Source organism: Triturus cristatus, chromosome 2_1 (assembly GCF_964204655.1).
Source record: "Triturus cristatus chromosome 2_1, aTriCri1.1, whole genome shotgun sequence".
NCBI lineage: Eukaryota > Metazoa > Chordata > Amphibia > Caudata > Salamandridae > Triturus > Triturus cristatus.
Window position 1 is genome coordinate 787,322,667 of NC_140581.1, and position 18,523 is coordinate 787,341,189.

Consider the following 18,523-nt stretch of genomic DNA (forward strand, 5'->3'; position numbering starts at 1 on the left):
GGACCATTTTCATTGGGGGAACACGACTGGTAGGTGTAGCAGTGTGCGACCAATCTGATGTAACTTTATATTCAGGCTCCCTTGAGCCGGTGGAGTCGACGGACTCATGGTTACGCACCTGCGCGCTAAGAGAGGTACTAGACCTGATTATGTTTTTAGCAGCTTACACAGCAACCCCACTCTCATTTTCCTACTCCCTGCTGACGAGAGGCAACTACCTCGAAACACGTGTCCAGGGATGGCACACGCCACGCATACTTGCACGCACTCTTGAGCATAGGTGTATCCGCCGACGCTGACCTTCAGGGACCATTTTCATTGGGGGAACACGACTGGTAGGTGTAGCAGTGTGCGACCAATCTGATGTAACTTTATATTCAGGCTCCCTTGAGCCGGTGGAGTCGACGGACTCATGGTTACGCACCTGCGCGCTAAGAGAGGTACTAGACCTGATTACGTTTTTAGCAGCTTACACAGCAACCCCACTCTCATTTTCCTACTCCCTGCTGACGAGAGGCAACTACCTCGAAACACGTGTCCAGGGATGGCACACGCCACGCATACTTGCACGCACTCTTGAGCATAGGTGTATCCGCCGACGCTGACCTTCAGGGACCATTTTCATTGGGGGAACACGACTGGTAGGTGTAGCAGTGTGCGACCAATCTGATGTAGCCTCTGAAAGGTGGCAGGGTCATTTTTCAATACAAAAAAGGCATGACCCGGAACTGGAAGTCCCTTCTGGTGTTTAGGACCCTGACCTTTCTTTAGCCCCCTGGGTCAAGGCAATCTGCCAGTACCCAAATGTTAAGTCAAACGTGCTGAGGAACTTCTAGTATAATGGAGTAACCCAGTGCCCCTCAGAACCTGGGTGTACAAGAGTGAGGAGAATGTTGGTTCTGTCGCGTAAAGAATTGATTCTTGGTTTACTGAATAATAACCAATTAAATCAATCTGAATTTGTATTTTAAGGATCAATCAATATATTCTTTCACATTTTGTGGTGACGAGATAACATTTAGAAGGCTGTCAAAGTTCGTGAACATACAATTTGTTCCAACAGCGCAAGTGATATGGTGAAAAGAAGTGAGAAATAAGTGCTAAATGTGAACAAGATATATACAGTGCTGAAAAAGATTGTTAAAGCTGGTAATTCAAAGAACATCCATCCCTAGGTTCATAAAGTTCCGCACTGCTTGGGATTTAAATTTTCATTTCACATGGGGAGGTGAGAGTAGAGTCAGGATTGTCACAAGCACATCGACGTTTCGACCAAGGGAGGTGCGTGATTGACTTATAGGCACGGCGGGTCTTCCTCAGAACAAGGCGATATGAGGGACAGCCCGAATTAATGAAAGAAAAGGTCTTCTGTGATTGATTCACTGTGGGTTGTATTAAAAAAAGCTATGGCACTGCTCAGAGACTGAAATGGGAGCTTTTCAGTCTCTGAGCAGCGCCTGAGAGCTTTAGAACTATACTGCCCATTGAGGTGACTCATTACTATCAAGGACCCCACTTCAGTCATGGCCTAACCACATGTACATTGGCTGCCCAGACGGGGAATCAAGGAAGCCTGGGAAAATGACCCAAGCAGCGGACAAGAAAAAGGGAAGGTCAGGGGTGTGGGAAAGCAATCCATAAAACTCTCACAATCCACATTGAAAGGGCACACAAGGAGGCAGCCCTGGAGCCTAATGGGGAGGACATAGGTGCCCTGGGAGACCTGCCTGAGCTTGCTGCAGTTGAGGGTGGGCCCACCAGGGAAGAGCTCTGTAAAGCAAGGAAAAAATGCCCAAATCTGGACACCATGAGGTGGCAAGCTGAGTCCCAGGCAGTGTGACACCTGTGGAGATCACCTTATTTATTGGGAGAATTACCTCCCAAGCAGTAGCGGCCACTCATATTGTGAAGGGCTGAAGCAGGGGTACACAAAAAAAAAGTATAAATAAAGAGAATTGTACTTACCTTACTCGGGTCCTGTGGGAACTGCTGCACACTGCGTAGGCTCCCAGCGACCAATCCCGGCGCTACTCACATGCAGAGAATACTATTCTCAGCATGTGAGCAGTCCTGGGATTGGTCTGAGCGCCTTGGTTCAGTGCACAGACAAAGACTGAGAGCCTGTATTGGTTTCTCCAACCAGCTGTACAACACAGTTAGGTGAGAAAGGCTAAGTGCGCATTACAGTTTGGAGCTGGCCAAACTGCCATGTGCACTTGGTAGTGCCCACCACGCCCCATTTCTCCCTGGTGCTGCAGCTGCAGCGTCAGTGTGGGTGGCCACGCCCCTTCCTCTGCAGAAGTCGCAGCCAGCAGAACAAAAAAAAATAAAATGATAATACAAATATTTTATTATCATTTTATTTGTCCTTTACCTCCTCTGACTTTCAGCAGGAGGGGCGACGCTTCTCCGCCATAACGGAGGTACCACCCCTGCTCCTAAATAGTTTCTGTTGGACTTGGCCCTTTTTGCAGGGTTATCCCTGAACTTTTTGCCTTTCTCCTAGCCTTTTTTCTGACATGGTGTTCTAGGACTCTGGGCACTTTAGCACTGCTGTCCAGTGTACAGTGCATGTGCTCTCATGTGGTAAACATGGTAAGAATGGTCTACACCTGTTTGGCTTATTTAATTTACCTTGCAGTCCCTTGTAAAGTGTTATCTTATATACCCGGGGCTGGTAAATTAAATGCTACTGGTGGGCTTGCAGCGCTGATTGTGACACCCACAAAAGTAGCCTTTCAAATCTATCTCAGGCCTCTGCCATTGCAGGGCCTGTGCGTGCAGTGTTACTGCTGCTGTGACGTGGCACCTAAAGTGTGTGCCATGTCCGTAACCCCCTTTTACTACATGTGAGTCACACCTAAGGTAGGCCCTAGCTAGTCCTATGGGCAGGTTGCATTGTAGGTAAAAGGTAGGACATGTACCTTAAGTGTGTGACATGTTCTGGTAGTTTCCCACTACTGTGAGGCTGCCCTCCGATAGGAAAGCCCTGGGGATTCCCTGATAAGTGTTTCAGGTATAATTCCTGATATGAGCAGAGCAGTGTGGTCAAGTTTAGTATGGTTGGAATAGTAATAATAAATGCTATGCAATGGTGTGCTATGTGTCTACCTGCCTGATGTGGATTGCATGTCTGGCCAAATGCGATGCAGCGCGTGCAACAAAATTTGTTTTCTTTATTTTTTTCGTAACTTACCTGCAATCGGCCGTATGCCGCATTTTGCAACCCCCCACCCTGCCCCACGTCACCGCCCCGGTAACACGCCCTATACGGGCCGTCGCTGGTAGTGGGTGGAGTAGTCCCCTGACCCTGAATAGGTCTGTGCCTGCCTAGGTGAATGCTGGCCCCGCCCCCGTGGTGTGTCTGATGGCAGAGCCCTCATCTCACAAAGGATCGTGTGAGCACTGTACACAAAGTGCTCTACACTCCCCAGAACCAGTTAGGATTCGTTCCCCCAAGCCCTGTGCCATGGGCAGACAAAGAGAATGTTGATATAAATATTGGGGCTTTGACCCCATGTGTGGTGTGTTCCTGTGCTGTTTGGGGACTTATTGCTGCTGGGCCCCAGGAACCGCCATGAGGGACTGCCTCCCTGCTAGAGGGCCCTGTATGCTGGCCTGCATGGGACCAGCCCTGCCCCTGGACCTTTGAGAACTCTAGTGCCTTGAGAGCGCTTTACTCTTTACTGCCAGGAGAAGAGGAGAGTCTGGTCTCTGCAATGCTAGGCTGCAGAGGCGTCCCGAGGGAATCCCGGCGTTGGGATTCCCCTGTATGACACAGAGATCGAGCGGGAGCCCACCCCGCACTTTGCGCTCTTTATTGCAGCATGTGCCCACCCCGCATTGTGTGCTTTTGCAGGAGCCCACCCCGCTTTGCTGCTGATTTCAATGTCGGGTGCCTACCCTGCATGTGTGCTCGTAAAGCGGGAGCTCATCCCGCATTGGCCAGGAATCAAGTGAAAAGAAGTGAGCGCCGCCGATCGTGACCCGAAGCCAGGCGTCTGTTGCCTGACTTGGGGCGGGCCAACTGAGGAAGGGGCCGAGACTGCCAATGGCAGCGCGTGTTCCTGGAGACCGGACCAGCCAAGGAGAGCCCTGAGAGAAATGAGAGGCGTCGGAGCCTCGCGGTCTCCATTTGCTGCATGACCCGTCTTGCTCCGCCTGGCAGAAGGGGAGGCAGGCCGCCGAGACCGCAGCAGAGAGGGAAGCTACACCAGAGGAGACCAGCGAGTCCCCGAAGAGCCCGGTGAGTGGGGCTAATGCTTGTTGGTGCCAACAGATGGTACGAGGAGGTGAATGGGGCTCCCGAGGCACTGAGTAAGGGTGGGTGACAAATTCCGTTCCGCTCGCAGAACTTGTGAAATTTCGGCATTTTCTCGTTCCGCACGGAAAGCGAATATGTCGAAACTTCCGCGATCTGCGGCGGAACAGAATTCGGGGGGGCATGAGGGTAGAGGTATTGCACAGGATTCATTCTGGCACGATGCTCCTCAACAGGAAGCACTTACAGATATAAATAAAGCAGGTGCCCGAGTTGAAGCTCAAATTCAGTAACGCATTAATCAGCACAAAACATTCGTGAGCATGGTTGAGGCTAGGCAGGTGTGCATTCTCCCCAAATCTAGCATCAAAAATTTGCTGTAATCCTTGATGGAGCTCTGTGCATCCATGAGTTTCTTGAGCACAATCCCCGTGTAGTTCCTGAGACCAGGAGGTTCTGTCACCTCATCTGCTGGTCTGAGCGGTCTCTGGCCCTTTATAAACAAGAGGCATGTGAACTGCATGGAAGCCCTGCCCGTTTGGCCCCGCCCCACACACCAGCGGTGTGCAACGTCTTCCCGCCCTTTCCCCCACTATGATGGACAGCTCACTCGAGGGACCCCGGCGGCACGGTGGCAACGTTACAGACACACATTGTCGCTGTAGACAACTCTTCTGGACCTTTACGCAGCTGTAGTATAGGAAAAGCAGTAAACATTTACCCAACGAGGTAGCACTTACTGATTAGCCAGTAGAAAGTACTCCAGTTGAGTAGAGGTATTGCACAAAACCGTGCCATCTTCTTGGGTAAATATGCAGGGCAGGATTCATTCTGGCACGATGCTCCTGTCACAAAAATTAAACCTCAACAGGAAGCACATTGAGATATAAATAAAGCAGGTGCTCGAGTTGAAGCTTAAATTCAGTAACGCATTAATCAGCACATAACATTTGTGATCACGGTCGAGGCTAGGCAGGTGTGCTTTCTCTCCATATCTACCGTCAACAATTTGCTGTAATCCATGATGGAGCTCTGTGCATCCATGAGTATATCGAGCGCTATCCCCGTGTAGTTCCTGATACCAGGAGGTTCTGTCTCTTCATCTGCTGCTCTAATCGGTCTCTGGCCCTTTATAAACAAGAGGCATGTGAACTGAATGGAAGCCCCACCCCTTTGGCCCCGCCCCACACACCAGCGGTGTGCAAGTCTTCCGCCCTTTCCCCCACTATGATGGACAGCTCACTCGAGGAACCCCAGCGCCCTCGGCGCGGTAGCAACGTTACAGACACACACGGTCGCTGTAGACAACTCTTCTGGCCCTTTACGCAGCTGTAGTGTAGGATAGCACTATACATTTACTCAACGAGGTAGAACTTACTGATTAGCCAGTAGAAAGTACTCCAGTTGAGTAGAGGTATTGCACAAAACGGTGGCATCTTCTTAAGTAAATATGCATGGCAGGATTCATTCTGGCACGATGTTCCTGTCACGAAAATGAAACCTCAACAGGAAGCACTTACAGATATAAATAAAGCAGGTGCCCGAGTTGAAGCTCAAATTCAGTAACGCATTAGTCAGCCCAAAATCACCGAGAGCACGCAAAATTTTACGTGTTCGCTGAGATTTTTTACCATATCGCAAAATTTTGCGAAAGGTAACTTCCCAAATTCCGACCACCCCTAGTCTGCAATTGTTCTGCACAGCTGCACCGCTGTTTCGGGCAGCTGCAACATGGGGGAAATTTGGTTTTCAGAGTCCAAGTGGGGCTCACGAGGCACAGTGAGTGCCAGTGCTTGTTTGCCTGCTCAGCTGCACAGCAAGAGCACGGGCCGCTACAACGTTTGGGACAGATTATTTTTAGAGTCGCGGAGTAGGGCTTCCACGGCACGTGTAGTGCCAGTGCCATTTTCCTTTGGGGCATTTTGTTTTTAATGAGAAGTAAGGGGTGAGTTGCACCCCTCTGCCCCAGTGCATGACGCACAGTGCTGTTTCTGCAAGTGGCAGAGTAGCGCCCTGACATTCTGGATGGAGGGCATATGGATCCCCAGTGAAAGGCCAGTTGGCCTGGGGGTCATTTTCTTGATGATGATAGGGCGCAGGGCCCTAAAGTGCTGTGTGCACTTTTCCAGTGTTATTGTGGTGCACTGTTTATGCTTATGATGCCTATTGTGTAATGTGTTTATGCTTAGGAGGTTTAGGCCTAATGTGTTTTATGCCTAATTGTGATGCAGACCTAATGTGTTTATGTTACCCATGCTAATGCGGAGTACAGTATTCTGCCAATAGTTACTGGTTGTGTTTTACATGTGTTACTAGTACTTTCTATTTTTTAAATATAACCTTGTGTGAAGTTTCTTTTGTGGTGTGCCTAGTGTGTTACTGCTGTGTGTATGCGTAGCGCAAATGCTTTACGCATTGCCTATTGGATAAACTTGACTTCTTGTGCCAAGCTAACAAGCGGGTGAGCTGGGGTTATCTTCAGCGTGTAACTCCCTTGCCCTGACTAGAGTGGTGGTTTCTGCCTGGCTTAGGCACATGCCCTAGCCAACCAGAAATCCCATTTCTAACAGTTTCTCAGAAGCCTTCTTTCAGAACTTCCGCATCTGGTTCCTGAGAGCCAGCATATAGCTGACAACTTCTTGAGGGGGCTTTCTGTGGGCTGACTCCCACCCCTCCTTTACCAGATTGAGAGATCACCTAACAGGGTGACCATAGAGGAGATCATATGGGCAAAACCCAACTCCCTTTTGTGGTACCTCATTGTAGGCAAACAACAGGCATGGTAAGAGGATGCCCCCTTCTGCCTTATGGGCTCAGGTAGGCCTGTAATCATGCCCTTGATGATCTTATTTAATCTCCCAACAAGCCTATTTGACTGAGGTGATAGGGTGTGGAGAACTTGTAGGTTACCCCACACTCATCCCACATGGACTTCATGTACGCAATTATGAAGTTGGTGCCCCTGTCAGTCACCACTTCTTTGCGGAACCGCATGCACGTAAAAATCCTCATCAGGGCCCTGGCCACTGAAGGTACAGTACCAGATCTGAGAGGTATGGCCTCTGGATATCTGGTGGCATGGTCCACTAATTCCAGGATAAACCTGTTGACTAAGGCAGTTTTAGGGTCAGGGGCCCAATAATGTTGATGCTCACCCTTTCAAGGAGGGTGCCAACGACAGGTGAGGGAACCAGGGGAGCCTTGAATGTTTGCCCTGTTTTCTTTTTCCGTTGGCCTGGCAAGTGGGACATGACCTACAGAATGCATCTGAGACTGTGTTCATACAGGGACAATAGAAGTGGGTGGCAAGCCTGGCGGAGGTCTTGTCCTGATGCACATGTCCTGCCAGTGGTATGCCATCAGCTGTGCCAGAAGGAAGGTCCTATAGCACTGGGGGACCACCAACACATGGGTTGCCCCAGGCTCAGGAACCTTAGGCTCACCAAAACCATTGCTTACCAGTAAACTTCGATACCACGATTTAGGACCCCCTTGTCAATTTTTCTCTGGATGTGCGGAGAACTCTCTTGTATTTACATTGCACTAGTGATTTTAGAGTTTCATAATCAGTATTCATTTCTTTTGGGAAAGCGAATATGGTACAAAAACTGTCTGTGTGCACCTTAAGCAGGTGGATTCAGCTCGCATTTCCCAGGCGTATAAATCAGTTGGGGAATTCTCTCCTTGTCAGATTCTAGGTTGATCTGGAAGGTCTGTTTCGGCCTCATGGGCTGACCTGGGTAGAATGCCTGTACGGGAGATTTACATGGCAGCCACCTGGGGGTCGCTCCACACATTTGTTAGGCATTACAGATTGGATATGTTGGCTGAAATACAGAATTATATTGGTTTGAATGTGGTCAAAATGGAAATGCAGTGATTGTTGTGGTTATAATAAATTACGGTAGCATCAAAAGTTGGTGCAGATTCCTTTATTGAAAGCTTGTGAATTCCTTAAGATGTGTTTGGCTGGTACGAGGGTAACCAGTCAGAGTCTAAGGAAACCATTTCTTATCGGTAATCCCATTTATCCTGAATTTGGTTCACCTGCCCCAGTTGTTGCCCCTCCCTTCCTCCCTCCTGTTGAGTGTTTCCCCTGCATCCCTTCTTGTTGTTTCCTTGCTACTCACAGGAAAGGCAGGGGAGGGAGGGGCCTTAAGTCTATCATATTCATGGACATAAAGATATATATTTTTTTTTAGTACAGGCCTGTGATGGACGGGGACCGCCTCATGGCATGCTTGACTGGGAAAAGAATGAAGTTTCCCGTAAGTAATGGCTTTAATTATCATCTTGACATTTGAAAACAGTAAGGGGGAGGGCATGGATGAGTGGCAGAGGGGACGGTGGCTCTTTTGAGACAATTAAGGTCTGGAATATTTTAGACTGCAGACTGTGAAAAGTAATATTTCTTATACGCACAAGAGCTGCCTTTGCCATTTGAATATATTTGGCCCAAGTGTACGTGCAGGCACTAGCAGTTAGGTGTAACCAGACCCAAAATAACCACTCTAGTGAACAAATATAAATGTCAAGTTACAATCTGTCGCCGTTTATATATGGCAGCAATTCCCTTTAAACAAAGAGTAAGCGCGCAGGCCCCTGGTTCGGTAAGTGCCTCCTCTTGATCAAAGGACGCATTTTCACAATCTATTTAAACAGGGCCAGTGATTTGGACAGTCCAGCTGTCGGCGTGGTGACGTTGCCTGTTCAGAAAGATGTTCAGGTGGAGTAATGAAATTGAGGTTTTTCGTTTCTTGGGCAGGATTTACAAGCGTGTTTGGGTATCGAGGGCCGAGAAAATAGAAATGTCCAGTGCCCATGGGCACAGTGTGAATGAATGCTGTGAATTATAAACTCCGGAGCAGGCGGCGCGAGTGCAACAGAAACAGGACAGAAGCGAACGTAGAGGAGATCCAATGATGTGGTAATTGGGTTGTGGACAAAGTTAACTTTGAATGACCCGTTTAAAGTCAAAAGACGAGCACATTATATCACCGCCTCCACCCGCCTGGCATATTTCAGTGAATTGTTAAAGCTGTATTCACAAAACACGCCATCCCTGAGTGGACAACATGATAGGGCTTTCAGAATAAAACAATGCAGATAGAGCTGTCTTTTGCATGAAGCTATTTCGTCGTCAGCTCCAATAACCAAAAAAATTCCCAGTCTTTCGGAAAGGAAAAATATTCCAGAAATTTTCAGTAGGTGGCACTTCAAGGCTTAGATGAATTTTCAGTCGCCATTTATGCAGCAGCATCAAGGGAGGCTGAAGCCTGTTCATCCCTCGGCACTCAGAGCAAATCTGGACGGGTGATAAGAGGCAGGCTGGGAATGTAGAAACAGAAAGCAGGGCCCTGACACCGAAGGAGAGAGAGGGAGAAAGAGAGAGAGAGAGAGAGAGAGAGAAGGGAAGAGCGAGAGCATAGAGTGGGAGGAACAGAGACAAAGACGGGGAAGCGAAGGAGAGAGGGCGGCTGAACGTCCGACTGCAGAGCCAAGCGGTAGAGGGAGCGAGCCAGAGAGAAGCAGCCACAGTCGCTCGGGCGAGCAGCAGCAACCGAAGATACCCGTCGACCACAGGGGCTCACCCACGTATGTGCACGCGCCCTCCGTTACAAAAACAGCACGGCAGCGACTATGACTGGAATAAACTGAGGATCCTCGCGCACAGATATATCCCGTGAAGGTAACGTATGTTGTGCATTTTACTTGATAGTATGAACGTTGTGTGTATGAGCACAGAATCCATGCATGCGATGTGAGCGCGGCGGACGTCGACTGCAAAGAACACTTGCGGGGCTGAATGGCCAGATAGATTAAGCAGAGAGGGCTCTTTGTAGTTTAGCGCCGAACTGCATATTCGCGTTATTACATTTTGGCAATATGCAAAATAACAATTCACATGCATAATTTATACTGCTACATGATTGCATGAAATCTTCTGCAGGTGTAAACGCGATGAATAGCAGCGTTTTGCGAGTTACTAATAGCGCGGCGTCCATGTGCAAGCCCGTGTTACATACATTCTGACATTCCAAGCACCTGCTTCGGATTTTTTTTTTTCCGGCAGATCAGGTTTTCTTTTTCTGGCACCGGTTTCTGATGAAGTATGGTGCGTGCCGTAAAAACTGCTAGTGACTGTGGTTTTTTCTGCTGGTGAGACGGATATGCAGGCGGGCAGCATCGGAAAAAGGAAAATCCATTTCTAAGCTGTGAAGGGTATTTTCAGTTAATGTACTTTAATCCTGATGAGACTAGGAAATGCCATTCACACTGGAGGGAGTGGGGCGGAGTGCTGCGAGCAATCAGAAAGTGTTTTAAATGTTTATGTTATATATTTTTTTATTCTGTTTTCGCCTTGTCATTCATATGGACCCACGCGTGTTAAAAGGGAATGCATTGCATTTTGAAAGAGAGAAATGTCCTTGGCACATCTTTTTTTTTTATTATTCTGTCAGGTATATAGCTGCTGTAAAAAGGCAACGTATGCAAACTCACAAAGCCAGAAAAAAAAATAAGGTCTAGCGAGGTAATATCACTGCAGGACTTGATGTGCCGCCCGTGCTGGAGTTATCTGGCGTTCCCTTCATGTTGCACAGATGTGGGTTTTTTTACCGCTATTTTTGCCGTTTTCTTTGAAAAGACAAATTTGAAGGGAAATATGTTTTGCTGAGTAAATGCACAGCGTGCTCAAAAACACGTAGCGCTGTGAATACGGGTTGTTCATGTAATCACTGTGCGAGTCGTGGTCCTAATCAGTCCTGCCTCCCTGCCAGCATCACTGTGGCTATTACATGTAATTTTATTGAAAGCTTCCTTGTGTTCTCAGACCCTAAGAGGCTTCAGACAGCTGTGATGTGCGTGCAATCTGTGACTGGCCGGGCAATGTTTAGTGTAACACAGTGACAGCCTGAGATGCACTTCTGCTTCTCAATTTATGAGCAGAACAATATTATGTTTGATAAAAGTCCAATATTTACAGCTCATCTGTTCTAATTCTGTACGTATGCAAAGTCAAATGGTCTGTTTTGATATAACCCAAAAGTACACAATTGAACCGCTCGTGAAGTGTTTTATTATATTAAATTAGGAGGACATGTTAACTCTAGGTCGAGCAGTCGACAATGATTTTAAATGTATTCTAAGCTTCTGATGTCATTCTCACAGTGATTAGTTGTGTCACTTGGAGCAACAAGGCTGAGTGTGGGGGCACTGACTGTCCTTAATTTGTACCGTGGATCCAGGTGGGTGGGCAACAGCACTCACGTTTGGGACCCAGGACTTATTTTTCACATTCAGATTTTGACCCAGAATAATAATTAAAGAAGCCCTAGAAATGTAGGACACCAGTGACAAAGAGACAAAGCATGGATGAAAAAAATTTTGCAAGAGTGAGATAAAGAGACAGAAAGTGTGCGGTGGTGGAAGAAAGAGGGAAGAGTTGAAATACAAACTAACAGGACCAATATTTGGCATCCCCAGCATTTGAAAACACCAGTAGCGAATTCAAATAAAGAATGTTGCCCCCCTGCTTTAATTTTTTTGTACATCAGCCCTGCTGTTGATACTTTGTCCGATCCAAAAACAGGTGTATTTAAGGCCAATATGGCCACAGGAGCAATCTTTGACTTTGCTGCACTGTTCAGATATGTTAATATTAAAAGCTCCATGCTGTGCAACTTAACAAATAAGCATGGCAGGCATGTCAATCAAGGCAATGTATTGGCCACACAAGAAATCAAAATCCTAAAGTAGGAAGCATTGCATCAGTTGTGTGTGTTAGTCCACCCTGAAAGTTTTGCTTGGTGACATTACAGACTTGCACCCTGTAGCTGCAAATAAACTCTTAATTTGAACACCTCTAAATTGTTATGCTGTCCTTGGGACTGAGGGGGGGATTGAGAGCAAGTAGTGGGTCACTTGTTGATACCCAGGCCTGACATCGCTGTGACCGACTCATGGAGAGAGCCTTTTTGTATTAAACATTCAGTCCTTATCAAGTGAGACAGCTTTTGCGGTTTCTTTTTGAGGCACAATACAACATTCACCTTAATCAAGAACATTCGCCTTTTACCCACTTGGCTGTCCCTAGCCTGGTCTGCTTGTCTTGCACATTGGACATCCCAGTGGGAGACTGAACAATTGCCAATAAGAGATGATGATGATGATGATGATGGCCTGCCTCCTCCCTCCTCAGAGATGTCTTCACTCCAGACATAGACCCAAAAGTCCCTCAGAGTGTTCAAATGGTGGGAAGTACCACTGGTCAATGATTTCAGATTAGAGGCTAGTTCAGTGTAGAGGCATTGAATGGGCAACTAAAATGTGTGTCCTTTGCATGAAACCAGGGGTGGCTCCTCTGCTATGGCAGAGGAGCGTCACCCCACTGAAAAAAAAAATGATAATATAACCATTTTATTAGAAATGTATTTTTCTTACCTTATTGCCAGCCGAGCCAAGGTTAGGGCGGGGCCACATTGACAAGCGTCACGTCAGCAGTAGGGAGGAGTGGTAGGCACTTATAAGTGCGCATGTCAGTTTGGCCGGCTGTCTTAGAACGGCCAAACAGACATGTGCACTTAGGTTTCTCCAACCCAGCTGTGTTGTTCAACCGGGTTGAAGAAAATCTGCTGGTTCCCTGTGCCTGAGCGAGCATTAAACCAGCCCACTCAGGGCATTCCAGGAACTGCTCTCATACTAGGTATAGCATGATAGCAGCATCTGGATTGGATGAGGAGCCTGTGCAGTGAAGCCCATCCACTTCCGGGATGACATGAGCAACGAGGCAGCTGGCAGCGGGGCAGCAGGTCACTCTTTTTTATTTTTTTTATTTTTAAATCCCAAGCCCCTCTTCCCTTCACCCTACCACCTACTATAGCGGCAGCCACTACTGCATGAAACATGACCATGACTGACATCATTTCAGAACTAGTTTCCACTTAATTCATAGAAAAACGATGGAGATTACTTGCATAGACAAAATAGGGAAAACCTCCCCCAAACACCTGACTCTGAAATTGGTGCAGTCAGAAGACTATTTTTATAACAATCAGAAAAACAACGCAATAGGCCCACGGGACATGGGTATCCATATGCATCATGTACTACAAGAAGTCACGTGGGACACGTAAATCAAGAAACCTCCTACAAGAATTAGAGCATTCTGTAATCGATACAGCTATAACAGAAGCTTCTCCGGTGCAGTACTCTATTTATGTATTAATTTATGAGTGATTATGATTGTTCTTCCAACAGTTCATTGCTCAGCACTGTCGGTAATTGGGTTAAAAATCAAATATAATTATATCGATTACAGAATCCTCTCATTCTTGTAGGAGGTTTCTTGATTTAACTGAGCCCCAGCTGACTTCTTGTACAACTTGATGCAAATGAGTCAGAAGACCAGGCAGAATGTCTGTGCTCCATGTCCATGAAACTAAGCTAACTAATGTATATATATCTTTTACTTTCCTTTAAGAAAATGGTGGTCTCTGCGTTTGTTGATTGACTGAGCATACGCGCTTGTCTATGTGCACTTGTATGATCAACTATTCTTTAGTCTGCTAATCTTTAGCTATTATGGACTGATTTTTTATAATAAAAAAAAGAAAACTTGTCTAGAGTTTTATAATATTCCGAAGCAAAACAATCTTTTTCAAAAATAGCTGCACGCAGAAAAACTAAGATAGAAGAAATGTGAAAATTGCCAGGAAGAGTAAATCAGTCAAAATTAAAAATTATGATTTTTTTTCTCGAAAAAACACAGATTGTTTTGTACAATGTCTCATGATGTAGGCAGAGGTCAGATTAGTCTGTAAATATATTATATTAAGAAGTGCAACCACTTTCGATAATGCCTTCATTTTGTGTAAGGATGGAATTTATCTTGCAGCGTTGCCTGCCTGCCTCTGAAATGTTCTGCCCTGGGGACTACACAAACAGTGCAGCCCATCCAATTCTGGCACGGTTTGAAAATGCCACTTCTCTAATGGCTCTTCTAAGTATCTGTCCTGTCATTGTTCATCGTTAATCCTGCTATTGGGTGATGGGGTCATGAAGGCGGAGGCAAGAACAAAAGTGAAGAGGGCTATTTGTTTACTGTTTACTCTCTTTCGTTTCCAATCCTTTAGATCCCTTTAACTCCCCAGCCGCTCGGCAGCAAATAAGACTCTGGTGGGGGGATACCATTCTAACAAGAGATAATAGTGCATAATGTCACATCCTCAACCCCAGGCATTTTTTAAGAGAAATAGCAAATTTACCATATGATCTTGGTCCCGGGGAGTGGAATGGACCTCAGTGTTTTGAATACTGCAGAGAAAGTTTCCTCCATTGCAGAGAACGTTTCCTGTGAAACAGCCTTAATTTCATTTGACAATCGCTTTGCATAATAGGTGAGAATTTGTGTTAGGAACCATCCTTTTTGCAGCAAAAAAATGATTTCTGAATTTGGAGCCTTTCCTGCACATTTGACCAGGAGGTGAAAAATTACTGCAGGTAAACAATTTGTGCAAGAAATATGTTCGACTATATCTGCTTTCAGACTTGTTTTGTTTTTTGTTTAGTCCAGTAAGTATGAGGAGTAGTGCAGCAACAGTCCTATGAGCGGACATCTGTGTGCTGAAATATCATCACCTGAAAATGAATCACTAGTTAAACTAATCCACCAAGATAAGGTATGGGGGAGAATTCATGGTGTTCCTCAATCTAAGGTGTTTATCCTTTCAGTGAATGTTTGTGCAATGAGTGTTGTAAAAGTTTGCGCACGTGGCAGAAATTTACATTTCATCTTTACTATATCTCTTAACTTGCAAGACGTCCTGTAAGTGATCATCCGCGAGCATCTTAGAAGGAATAAGTATATGGCAAGTAAATTCATTAAGTACAATTTGAGGTGAAATGGTGGGGATGGGCTAATGTCGTCAATAGGCTGATGGACCACATGCAGTGACTGAAAAGCGACCCTATTTCATGTTAGCAGCGTACTCACTAAAGAGAATTGGAGCACAAATTACAAAGGGGCAGATTCAAAAGGTTGTCCACACTCATGGTGGAGGCCTCACAGTCATGGTGGGGGTGGCCCACACTTGTGGCGGGGGTCCTGTACTCGTGGCAGGACCTCCGCAAAGGGTAACTGCAGAAAGGAGGTTCAGCCACAAGTGCGGGGCCTCCGCCACAAGTGTGGAGGCCCTTTGTGAATCAGGCCTGCACTTTTTTCTTGGCATTGAACAAACTTACAATCTTATAAATGGAAATACTGTGAACACTGCCGGGCATGGGATTCACAAAAGCAACGTGGCATGTGGTCCTCTTTCCTGCCTACTGATCAGCATTTTGAGATTAAAAAAAACATTAACCAGAAAAACTCAATTGAGTTTATCCAATAATAAGTCTTTTTTTTACAATAATTTATCACTAATTTTAGATCATATTTAGATAAATTTAGACTGATAGGATTTACATGCATTATCATTTGACTCAGCCAGTAGAAGCTGGAGCAGAGATGTGCAATAACATATGAATACATTTTGAGAACCACACTTTAAATGGAGAAATGAAAAAAAGATAACTTATGTATGTGTTCAAATCATCGAAAAACCCACCGAAAATAAAGAAAAAAGTCCTCAATGTAACAGAAAGATTTTAACAATCTTACTAGTATTCAACAATAATCACTTGAAAATGTATTTGTCAATTGCATGCCTGCAAATATATAATAAAAACGAGATCTGAGCATACGTTCTTCCATACTCAGTTCATTTCAGTATTTTTGATTGTTTGTAGTATTTGACCTTGCAGATAAGGGCAGAGAAGTTCAACTGTTGGACTTTGGACCTGGCAGCCAATAGCGGAAAATGTAATCTTTTCTAATACCTTTCCACCGCAGTGGTAAATGGGAGCAAGTATGTTATCGGGAAAAAATGAGACACCAATAAAAACAGTGACCCAATCAATAATTTTAACAAGCGGACGCAAAATGAGGATAGTGTTAATTTGTCATGGGTTTCTCGTCACACCATATAAATATTTGTCCGAATTGTAAAAATAATCTGAATTTCACAAACGAAGCAAAGTTATAAAAAGTGGGTTAAACTTTCCTGCAGACACAGGCTTTTTTGGAAAGAATATAATAAAGACCGACTTTTAAAAGTAAAATTATCCTGGAAAAAAAGTATTATATTTCCAAAAGCTTTTTTATGTGGCTTGCCTTTAGGTGAAGTTTTTCAAAGGTGGTCAACTTAGTACGGTGTGCAAAGGAAGAGTTTTTAACATTGCAAAAACAGTGACAGTGAAATTTAAATTTGCACACTACAGTCTGAACAAGACAATATCGTGTCCCTCATTTAGGGAAGGTCAGTAAGTGCAGAAAGTAGTTTTCAGTGCATTTAGCAAGATTTTTGTATTTAGAAAAAAAGTGGAGTTAATGCATCTAAATTTGTAATACCAGTTATCTGCAAGGGATAAACGTTGACATCACACACAATTATCAGATGCTAATTTTGCACCAGTACAGGAGGTAAAATCAAATGTGAACAAAGGCTTATCCAAGCGTTGTTCCCTATTTGCACCTACATTTGTTGTCATGTCATGATTATTGGTTGCAGTAATGCAATTTGAGGAATTGCGAAATTACTGCAAAATAGCTGACCTTGCAGGAACTTAGCCCACTTACTGTTCTCTATGGGGCTGCATAAAATGTGGTGCACTTTACTCACAAAAATGTGCATTCCCATAAACACAAACTGAATTTTAGGTCCAAATCCTAATTTAATAGCCATATTCTGATACAATACTCTCTTCAGAGCATATGGCTATGCCTTTTAAATTTTATGTATGTTTGCCTTTCTGAATGTACAGCTCCAAAGGCCAATACATTATGTCTAGATCACACTCTATGTGGCAACACCTCCATGATGGCCTTATTGTGTTCTCTTCCAAGTCTGGTGGTTGATGTAAAATCTGGGACAATTTTACACCTACAGAACACTTGGCTAGGTTTAGCCTCAGTTCTGTTTGTTGTTTTTTGATGTAAGGAATTGACTAATCATCACTGTAAGAACAACTGGTTTGCTCTTTAACTGTAATTGAATTTAACAACACTATCCTTAACCCCTTCAGTGCCCGCCCCTTTCCCCGCCCTGTGCCGGCCGTTGCATTAGCGGGCGGGGTTTATGACGAGCTGGACTCGTCATGGGCACAGCGCCACCGCGGCCCATGACGAGTCCAGCTCGTCATGGGCACTGAAGAGGTTAACAAAAGTCCTACTGGGTGTATTACCTACCACCTATATGCCTTTCTCAGTACAATCTACTAGCCAAACAGTGCAAAGTAAGTCACCATCTGGCAAAACAACCCTTTTGTTGGAAAGTGGGTTATTAGTAGTGATAAGTGTGGACCTACCACTGACAAAAAGTCTACTTACATGGTACTGGGTCCTAAAAAGGGCCTCTGTAAATTAGCCCGTTGCTCAACCATTGGTAGCTGACACCGAGCAATAAGGCTTCTTAGAAGACGCGCATTAAAGCATTTAACCCCTTCAGTGCCCATGACGAGCTGGACTCGTCATGGGCCGCGGTGGCGCTGTGCCCATGACGAGTCCAGCTCGTCATAGACCCCGCCCGCTAATACAACGGCCGGCACAGGGCGGGGAAAGGGGCGGGCACTGAAGGGGTTAAAAACACAATAACAGTACATTAATAGGATTAAACACGCAATAGAAATACCACACCAATTTATAAAAATAGGACATATTTTTATTTGTAAAACAACACAAAAACAACCAAAACCCAATGTAGGGAACCAGAGATAGGAATTTTAAAAGAATAAACACTTTCTAGTGCTTGGAAACCAATAGCCCCACTTCTGGATTTCTAGTCATGCTTGACTGGGACAAAGGCAGAGTTTGAGGCTGACCACGAGTGAGCCCTGCTTGGATGCCCCAAGAGGGAGGCCTCGGTCAAAGTTTTACCTTCGCACTTGGAAACTTTTCTGGAGCTTTTTAAGCAAAGGGCTCTCGCTGCTCTCAACCAGTCTGAATTTGGTAAGGGGTCATCGGCTTAACTTTCGGGGAGCTCCCAGTCAAACTCTGGATGTCGTACTTCCAGAGCTCTTCAGAAGGATGAACCTGGACTCCGGGATGGGTCGTGGTTGAAGGTGGCCGGCTTGGCTCTCACGGTCAGATAGGTCACCTTATAGAGCTTTTCCCCAAAAGTTTCCCAAACTTTACCAACCTTCTGCAGGTCCTTCCAGCAAATTTCC

At 45.5% G+C, this 18,523-nt stretch overlaps 1 protein-coding gene across 1 annotated transcript in view; it reads left to right on the plus strand.

Moving 5' to 3' along the window:
- Positions 1 to 9,558: 9,558 nt before the first annotated feature.
- Positions 9,559 to 18,523, plus strand: part of DIRAS2 (DIRAS family GTPase 2) — an 80,375-nt gene continuing 71,410 nt past the window's right edge. Inside the window, exon 1 of the mRNA XM_085632736.1 lies at positions 9,559 to 9,950. The gene's annotated coding sequence lies outside the window, so the exon portion shown is untranslated. The remainder of the gene's footprint in view (positions 9,951 to 18,523) is intronic.